The following is a 10,136-nucleotide window of genomic DNA, read 5'->3' on the forward strand; positions in this document are numbered from 1 at the left end:
TGTTTGAATTCCGTGGAATGTCATCGCGGCGTTGAACGTATGATTCGAAGAATGTGCTAGTTTTGCGCGATGCTCAATTCTAGTCCCGATCTAAATCGTTAATCGTTTCGGAAATTCCAGAACAACATACGAGTGAAAGGACAAGGCAACCAATTGATGTGGGATTTTGTTTATTTCGTCGATGGTATGCATATCATGGTTTCTTTCCGATTAACTCGGTTGGGCGTTGAACAATGCCCAAGTCTTGACAATACCCAATACGTTTAATTTACCTTTGAATCGATTAAATCGAAAGATATGATTGGAAATCACGCCATGAATGGGTCACATGTTCGATATCCATATATTAGATCTCAATAGAATTCGAGAAGTCACTGTCAAATCGACCTTCACATTGAAGGTTACACAATTGAGTTATGTTTATGAAATCAACACCAAACATATGCATGCTTTCAATGGAAATCGAATAAGTAACATTTGCTGGTGCTCAACATAATTTGACCCATTTTGTGGGAATATGCGTAGTTTCAATTTCACATCCGAACATCGATTGAAATTGTTTTCACGTTTTTCGAGCGATGGTACCATTTTCAGCCAGCAAAAACAGTAACAACAACACGAAGGGGGGAACAAGACTTGAACAAACAATGTTGTTTCTCTTTTTCTACAATGCAAAGTGCGTTGAACTTGAATGGAAACGGATTCAAGTTTCCAAACACGTGATGTTTACGGATCAAAACCGTTGTCCAAATAAATGGAATCACATTGAGCGTATCAATTTTCCACAATCATACGACGACCCTTTGGCAACCTGTCAACAGCTTTAGTGCACTAGTGAAAGGTGGGTACGTTGAAGGGTTTTGACCAGCCAGAGAGCTTTGTGAGCTTTTGAAGCTTCATCGCTCATGTGCTAAAAAATATTGAGGATTTTTTCCAAGTAACATTGAATGACGAATGAAATTGTAATGTCTAATGATGCAACGAAATCCATGATCTTGGATACTTTTACAAAACTATCCAAGCTATTGACAATAATCATTTTTCGTAATCAAGACGATGCAATAGATTCGGATTTATTTAGCATTCTTCTTGATTACATCAAGCGTTAGTGAAATTACAGATATTTCTCGCTGTGCTTTTTATGCAAAGAATCACAAAATTTCGAAAATAGCCCAATCGAATGATTGATTACTGAAATTACTCACTTGAGTGGAGATCAAAATGAAGTCGTTTTTTCTTAAACAAATCTTTTTCTTCCTAAAACTATTTCATTTTGTGATACTTGAACAAATTGAACAAGAAAATACTAGTCGCATTAATCAACAGAGATCGAAAGAGTATACGTAGAAAATCAACGGAATTTTCGTAGATATTGAAAACAGAACATTTTAACAACTTAGCCACGAAAATGAGCATATGAATAAAACCAGATGTGCGCTACATGTGGTGTCCATTAGCCTGAATTAAACACTTTCACAATTGTTACGCATTCAAGTTTATCAATAAACAGTTCTTTTGGGATCTTGAAACTTAAGAACAGAAGCCTTGCTTGTTATTGTATTTAGTATAAAAGGCAATTGTAAATGATATTTCCACTTAGTTTGAATTTTATGTGTGCCCTGAAATAGTTTAATTTTGTGAATAGTTCTTTGACAAAATAAGATTTGGTTTTAGCTTGCGTGTTAATTTTACTATTTGCAAGTGAAGTGCCAAATCTGGTGAAGTGAAAAAATAGGCGACTTCCTTGTGATTAGCCGGAACTCATATGAAGAAACCTTTAAATCGCAATACTATGCAATGGACAAATGAACCCGTGAGCATAAAAACGACTTATTATACAATCGCCGAACAAAACGATACAAGAAAAAACTACCGAACAAAACGTACCACAGCGGTAATGTGTAGCACAGCGGAGTTTCGTTTTGAACGGTACCGTCCTGCTGTGTTACGTTTTTAACGTGTGTTTTGTTTGGTAGTTTTTTCTTGTATCGTTTTGTTCGGCGATTGTTCAATAAGTCGTTTTTATGCTCACGGGTTCAAATGTCGAATCTGTGATCAAAAAAAGTGTTAAAACTTAAAAACTTCCCTACCGAATGAGTTGAGTCCGTATTTCTGTTGTATTCAAAAGTGCATACGTTTGATATTTCGTTTTTAAATTATCAGACATTATATTATTTTACATTTAAATTCCGAAAAATTACAACGGTTGTATGTGTCGTGCAATAATTTGACGAAAATACATGTCTATTGACTAGATCGAGAGGAGAGTAAGTTCATCTGACTTTGTTGTGAAAGAGAAGAGTAAGTTTCTTTCGACTCAAAAATGGTTAAAGGTGAGTATGTTCATTTTTGGTGGGTCCTCGCGGTTTTCCACGGTTTCCGCGGAACTGATAAGAGATAACAACTTGGTGTCTTCGGCAAAGTTGTAGCACTCGAGGTCTTCTATAACATTGCTGAAGTCAGTTATCTCTTATCTCTTATCAGCTCCGCGAAAAGCGCGAAAAATGATAAGAAAAAAAAAGTTCTATATAAAATTTGCTTTTTTATGTGCGCGATTTGCGCGCAACTGATAAAAGATAAGAGATAGATGTCTTCAGCAATGTTAAAGAAAACCTCAAGTACTACAACTTTGCCGAAGACACCATGTTGTTATCTTTTATCAGTTTCGCGAAAAACCGTGAAAAACCGCGGAGGCTAGACGGGATGCCAACATACTTCCTTTTAACGCAGATAGAATCAACAGAAATCATACTCTCCTCTTTCAAAATATATTAGAATTTTTTCACATACTCTCCTCTCAGTCTAGTCAATAGATGTGTGTCTATTTAATAACAAAACACAATTAAGGGACGTGAACTTTGGAAGAACACCACAAAATCGACGAAATTTACAAATTGATACAGTGGAACCTCGGAAATTAGAAGATCCAGAAATAAGAATTCCTCCGAAATTAGAAGAGAATTCTCCGCTCCATTGCTGCTTCTGAAATTAGAAGATTGTCTTCTAATTTCAGAGGTACTTTTTTAAATGCTTATTTAATGCAATGCAGCTATTGTATCGAACGAAAAATATTTTAAATGGAACAAAGTATCGATTGGAATTGCTTGACGAAACTAAGGAATTGAATCACTATTTGTGGTTTTTTTTCGAAAATTATGAGCGTCAGCTTCAAAATCTCGAAACAAAACATATTAATGTGAATTCTATTTGAAAGTGAAAATTTTTAGGAGCATTTCATCGTTAAAATATACAATCATAGCTGATTTGAAGCAAATTGAACTCAAAATCTTCTGGAAATATGTTCGATTTTCGTCCAAAAATGAACAAATTTTGTTTTTTTTTTGGATTCGGATTGCTCCAAATTTACTTTACATTCGTTTTTTTATGGAAAAAAAATACATCTCCATAGTTTTTATAAACTTTCATCTCGAAATAAATGAATTGTTTTGTCTGATAATTCTTCTAATTTAATTGGAATATTATTGAAAAGAATTATTAAGGCAGAGTATCAAAAATATTGGAATCTTGTTAAAAGTATGTTTCAAAGTTATATTTTTATTTGGGAATTTCGTTCTGGTGTTACTGTAGTGTCATTTTGTTCATTTAACTGCAAAATTAATGCAAAAATATTTGCCTCTGAAATTAGAAGAATTCAGGAATTAGAAGTACCCAAAGTACAAACACCTTCTAATTTCCGAGGTTCCACTGTATAACGTTCATGATAAATTTTAGAGATTTTCCAGCCCAAAATTATCGTCACTGTCCTCCGCCTCCAAAATGCTATGCAATCAAGAAATAAGAATAAAGAAAACGAACAGTTTGAATTTTTTTTTTACTATTTTTTATTGTTTTTTAATTTTGTTTTGAAAATTCAAAATTTTCTCAATGAATACTCTCTGCCCCATTTGTCAACCTATCTTCCGTTTCTCTTCTCACTTTGAGTCATTTTAATTTTTGTTTTCCCTCTTGGTTACTTATATGTTTGTTTGTTTGTTGTTTTTTTTTAATTTCTTTTCGTGCTTGCCATCATTTCTCTCTTTTTATTTCATTAAATTGGTTTTTAATTTAATTTAATTGCATAAGTTAGTAGACTTGAATTACTCTCATCAGTTCCACGGTCATATTTATTTTCTCTATTGAATACAATCAGAAAGAAATGTATCAGTTTTAAACTGGTTTAGACCCCATGATTGGCTTAGAAATTAAAGGTACTAGACATTCTTGAATCAATTGTGCCGTACCAAAAACCAAAAGCATTGAAAACATGAAGAAAATCGAGTCAAACCAATGACAGAGAACAGAAAACTAACTGAAAAAAAAAATTGAAAATGGAAACTATTGTAATTATAATAAAAAATATACTTTGTGTGTGGTGTTATTTACTCTAAGGTAGGACCTGCTTAATACTGAACATAGTTTTAATATCTAGTATCTAACGGCTTATGTTTTTCTTTCATTATCTGTTAATTCTTTCAGTTTTTTCTTCGTATTTTTCGCTCATGATGACAAACTGAATGCTCAGTTCGAACGATAATTTCTTTTATAATTAGTTGAGTTTTTTTTTGTTGTATTGATTTTCTGTCTAAATAATTTACTGTGTGTGTGTGTGTGTGTGTTAACTGGAGCTCGATTTCGGTCGATTGCATTGACATATTCTCAACAAGTAAAAAAGTCGAAGAAAGAGAACGAAAAATCAATCAAATTGTATATTTGATACTAAATACTAATCAAAATTGTCATGAAGCAACAACAAAAAAAGATGCCCTTTCCTAAATGTTTCATCAAGCAACGAACAAATCAGCAAAATTCGAACCATTTGGGTGTTAAACAGGACTGTAATGTAACCTGCGAATTGTCACCGAAAAATGAAATGCAAATGCGAATTTTTGTTTTTTTTTCTCAGATCGGTATAAAAATGACATGGCTCCGAATAAAGTTGACTAATTTATGAGCCATTGCCGACGATTTGTTGCTCTCTTGTTTAAAAATGAATTGAAAATTCCGTGCATTATTTTAACACAGATATTCTGTTACGAAAAAAAAAACTTTTCGCATTTTGTGTGTCGTGAATGTTTCAGTTCATCGCATGAATTTGAACACAATTTCTCTTCCCAATTTTTTTCTTTTCCCAAGTTTAATAATTGGCAGTTAGCAGTGAATGAATCGTTAATAACTTAATGGGCCTTTAACGCCATCGAATTGTTTCTCAACTTATTTTACACACGTTTGTTAAATGCAAAGATTTGTTTTGTTCTAGCTTACCAAAGACACGTTGTGCGTTTCTCGGTGTTGAATAAACGTTTTCACAATACAAAAAAAAAACTTTTCCGTAACAAACTATGTTTGCGGAAAAGTAATATCATTTCGTGAAAAATCATACATTTTTTTCGTCAACAAACAAAAGAAATGAATAGAAAAAATCTATGTTGTAAAGAGGTTTTCAATGGTTTTGTTTTTCTTCGTCTGGGGCTGGAATGATTCGTCTCGACACCATTTCTCATCCATTTCTCGAAATAGGTTCTCTAGCGGTATCGACAACGTTTGACGCGCCCATACAGACAATCTTATCAAATAAATGTTCAACATGCTTGGCAGTGGGGGTAGCTGAATGATTTTACATTCCGAAAATTGAAAGGAAAACAACACAATAACAATTACCGTTCAATTCATTTATCGAACCAGCAATATCGATAGCATTTTTATCAATCCGTTACCTTTCTCATCATCATCATCATCATCATCATCGTCCGCGTTTTGTGAAACAAAAAACCATTGCAAATACTTAGTTCGAGCCATATTTTCTGCTGATGCTACCGCATATGGTGTAAAACTACATTTGAAAAAAATAAAACCGGATTCGTACGAAAACTGTTCATTTTTTTTTTCAATTTTAAACTGGAAGAAAAACACAAAAGCCGTAATAATTCCAAAGAAAAATTCTGATGAAACCTTGTGTGTCAATCGATTCGTTGGTTTTCTACTTTTCTATACGAGAAGAGTATTTGTTTATTTGCTTGGTATAAATCGCATGAACAAAATCATATCAGCCTTACATCAGATTGGCATCATCAAAAACGACGTCTTCATTTTAGGTATGTGAGTATGTGTGTGTGTGTGTGTGTGCTTAATAAATTCCACTGTGGTGTGAAACACATTGAACCAAAGGGAAAAAAAGACCAAACAAATCACATAGACAGAACGAACTAAAGAGACGAAAAGAAAACAAAACTGAAATGAATTTAATAATGACTACGTGAGAAACTAACACCAGCCGTAACTAGCTTTTCATTATTTTTTTTTTTTTTAAATATGTATTTTTATTTCCATTTTTTCTTTGCATAATAGTTTTTGGCTTTTTGTTCATTTTTAAGGATTTTTTTTGTTAATGGGTTACACATTTACTAAAAGATTAACTGATATATTATCTTTACGCGTATTTTTTTTTGTTGTGTTTGTGTGTGTGGTATTCAATTTATTGAAATTTCTATAATCTCTCTTTCAAAACTTTTTTTTTGTCGTCATGTTTACTGTGTTTGCTTCACATTTGTTTTTTGTTGGTTTAATTCGAAAATGTTATAAATTTGTTTGTTTTTTTTTTGTGTATTTATCTCTATCGCTTTTTTCCAGTGTGGTTGAAACTAATTGTTCGTAAATTGTTCCAATGTGAAATTTAAACAAACGAACAAATCAAACAAGGTAATTCAAGGAATTTCGACACATCGCTGTTCACTGGTTTGTGTATGTGTCTATGGAAAATGATCTAGTTTTTCATCGAAAAAAAAACAGAAAAAAAAAACAAATCAGAATTGGATGGAAAACCAAAAATCGGACTCGAGGACTCTAAATACTTCATCTATATCTGTATTTGTATCTGTATCTGTGTGCAAAATAATTTCTAGTTCATTTTTGTTCGTCTTTCCATTTATTATGTTCATATTTTTTTGTTCTTGTGTAATACGGCTCAATTTGGTAGCACACAATGAAAATGTTCGCATCGAATACCCATATCCATATGACGGAATTGATCGTGCATTCATTGTTGTGTCCATAATTGTTTTGCTATGGATTTTGGGTTCGGATAAATGAAAGCGTGCAAAACCGCCGAACAAATCATCGGGTGTGGGTTTGTGTGTGACGGATGAACGAAATTCCACGGCAAAAGTGTTTGCCGCACAAGTCTTCCACACAAAATGGTTTGTGTATGTGTAAAAGCTCTTGTTTTGCACGCACTAATCGATCGCCACGAAATACGCCATTCACGTACGCCATTCGAGAGATTATTCCACTCAATCGTAAAATGGAGTTCATCTGGTATGCAAGTATGTATATATTTATAAATTGTCTAAAATTTTTGTTTAGCTAATTTATCGTTCATGTTGTCGGCGTTTCACTTTTTTATTGGCTCATTGTTGAACGATTAACGTATATCCATTACATCCCTTTGCATCCTGTTGTATGTGAGTGAGTGTGTGTGTGTTTGGTATCGGTGAAAATGCGTTCAACTCGTGATATTATTTGTTTGTTTTTATCATATTTGGTATGATTAACGGTTGTATGCTTTACGGTGTGCATTGTTTAATTCAATTGATATACAACACACACACAATCTACCTGTTCGATTGTTGTCATTCAATACGGTGATTGTGGTATATTTTAGTTGATTGTTTGTTTTTTTTCTTTTTCTTAATTTTTCAACTAGTTATTTGTGTTTATCAATACAAAATTATAACACGAATCATACTCGTTTGGCTGATTTTATGCTTCTTCAGGGGGTGAGGGAATGGATTTGAAAGAAAAAAAAATTATGCATACGAACTTTAACATTGATAATTACTTCACTCTTTCCTTCGTTCTCACCTTCAATCATCTAATTCTCATTTGAAATTTTATTAAATGCTATTTTTGTTGTTGTTGTTGTTGTTGGTTTTGTTTTGTTCAACATCTCTTCATCTTAAACGGTATGTTTAGTTAAGTTTACGTTTGATGCCTTAGTTAATTCTGTGTTTTGTTTTAATTCAGTTTTACATTACATTCATTTCTCTTTCTCTATAACAAAATATAATAAATATTTTTTTTTATTGTATTCATTTTATTTTCTTTTTAAATGCATTTGTTTTTCACCACATTTTAATTCGTATGGGTTTGTTTCAGAAAAATGCGAATTGCAAACAATTTTTTTTTTGGTTTCTCACTATTTTTAATGTTTTATTTTTGACATCATTTTCTTCAGTTTTATAGCTGACCCTATGACAGTATATCAATGTGTATTTTGTGTGTGTGTGTATATATATATATATATATATATATAGTATATTTCGTTAATGTGCGCGTGCGATTCCATCGCATTCACATTGCGAAGAATTCGTGAACTGGTTTATGACATTAATATATCGATATATATATATTCAATTGTCCATGTTGTTTTTTTGTTTAATTCATTAATGAAAAAGGAAAAAAATCAATTCCAAAATACAACCAAACATCATTGATTTATCTAAAACCGTGAGATGAAGTGGAAAATTGAGCAAAATTCGGAGGAACATTACCATCGAAAAGTGTCACACGAGAGCTGCTCTCACTGTAGGATTGGGGGTTTCATTGTTTTCTTGGTGTGAACGTTGGTGTTTTGCTATAAAATTGGTGAGCTTTGCATTTTTTGGTTTTGTTTTTGTTCGATCGTTCGTTTTTTCTTTTCTTAATTAAAAAGTTTTTTTTTTTTCATTTAAAAAAAAAGGAAGAATTTAGATCATTTGGCACCAGGTTATTACGATTTGTGAGTCTCCAGAATCCATTTAGTTAGTAACAGTGTTTGTGTGTCGATGCAAAAAACAATACAGATTTCGTCTACTTCTTTGTTTTTAATGTAATCCTTAAAAATAAACTCATTGTTCTTAAATGTTAAAAACGTTAGTATCACTGGAAGATGATTATTGAAGATAAACAAGATTATCAGTTGCATACACAGCGAATGTTCTTCTCTCGATCTTTTTTTTTCCTACTTGTTGTTGTTGTGTGTATGTTTCTTTTTCTCATTCTCGGGTGTTGTTGTTCTTTTTTTTCAGTTAAATTTCATTTGGTTTGTGTACCAAAACGCGTTTCGAATCGAATAGACGTCCATTTTGCTTTCTTTTCACTTTTGTTTCCTTTTGCACGTGTGCCGCGCCAGAGATAAATTCATTTTCGTTTAAATTTTTCTACTAAAAATTGATTGACAAACACACACAAAGAATGAACAAATGTCTCTGTCGAGCCGGTAAAACGAGTTAGAATGCATCGTTTCTCTTCTTCTTCTTTTGAACACAATTCAAAAATTAAATTTTGATTTTACAGAAAGTGTTTGTTTTTTCCAGGGAGTGTAACTCCGAGGAGGAGGAGGAATGGTGAGGAGGTGAATGAGGAGGAGGAGAGCGCTGAGGAGGTTCCTCCTCCTCACATGAGGAGGAAATAAAAATTATCAAAATTGAGGCACATAAATTTATTTTAAACACTTCTATTGATTTTGATCGTAGCTTTTCATCGTTGGCATTCGTTCCAAATCAATAAAAGTGTTTAAAATAAATTTATATGCCTCGATTTTGGTAATTTTTATTTCCTCCTCATGTGAGGAGGAGGAACCTCCTCAACGCTCTCCTCCTCCTCCTCATTCACCTTCTCACCATTCCTCCTCCTAACTTTAACTTTTCTCTGCCAATTTTAAGAATTAAAGAGAAGAACCGAAAAGTTGAAGCATACAAACTCACAGTTTTTTTTTTTCAAATATATATTTTTTTCTTCTTTTTTTCAAATTTTCCAGTTAAGTTTCGATCGTTTTATTTTTCTTGTCTAATAATTCAGCTAATGTGAGCAATTTAATTTTTATTTTCTTTAAATCTTTTTTTTTAATTTACCATATATTCAATTTTTGAGGCTATGCAACACCATGTGTGTGTGTTTGTCTTTCATTGTTCTACTAATTATGTTTTTTTTTTCTTTTTATCCAATGTGTGTATGGAAAATACTGGCAGTAGTTAATTTTTTTTTAATAATAATTATATACTTTTTTCTCCTTTTTCTTCTTCGAATTCAACCTAAGAATCATTGTTTAGTTTTTCATCAATTAAATTTAATTTTGTTGTTGCTTTTATTTCATATAGCTT

This window comes from Sitodiplosis mosellana, unplaced genomic scaffold, assembly GCF_009176505.1.
Source record: "Sitodiplosis mosellana isolate CC-2019 unplaced genomic scaffold, AAFC_SMos_1.0 Smas_scaffold_6191, whole genome shotgun sequence".
In the NCBI taxonomy this organism is placed as follows: Eukaryota; Metazoa; Arthropoda; class Insecta; order Diptera; family Cecidomyiidae; genus Sitodiplosis; species Sitodiplosis mosellana.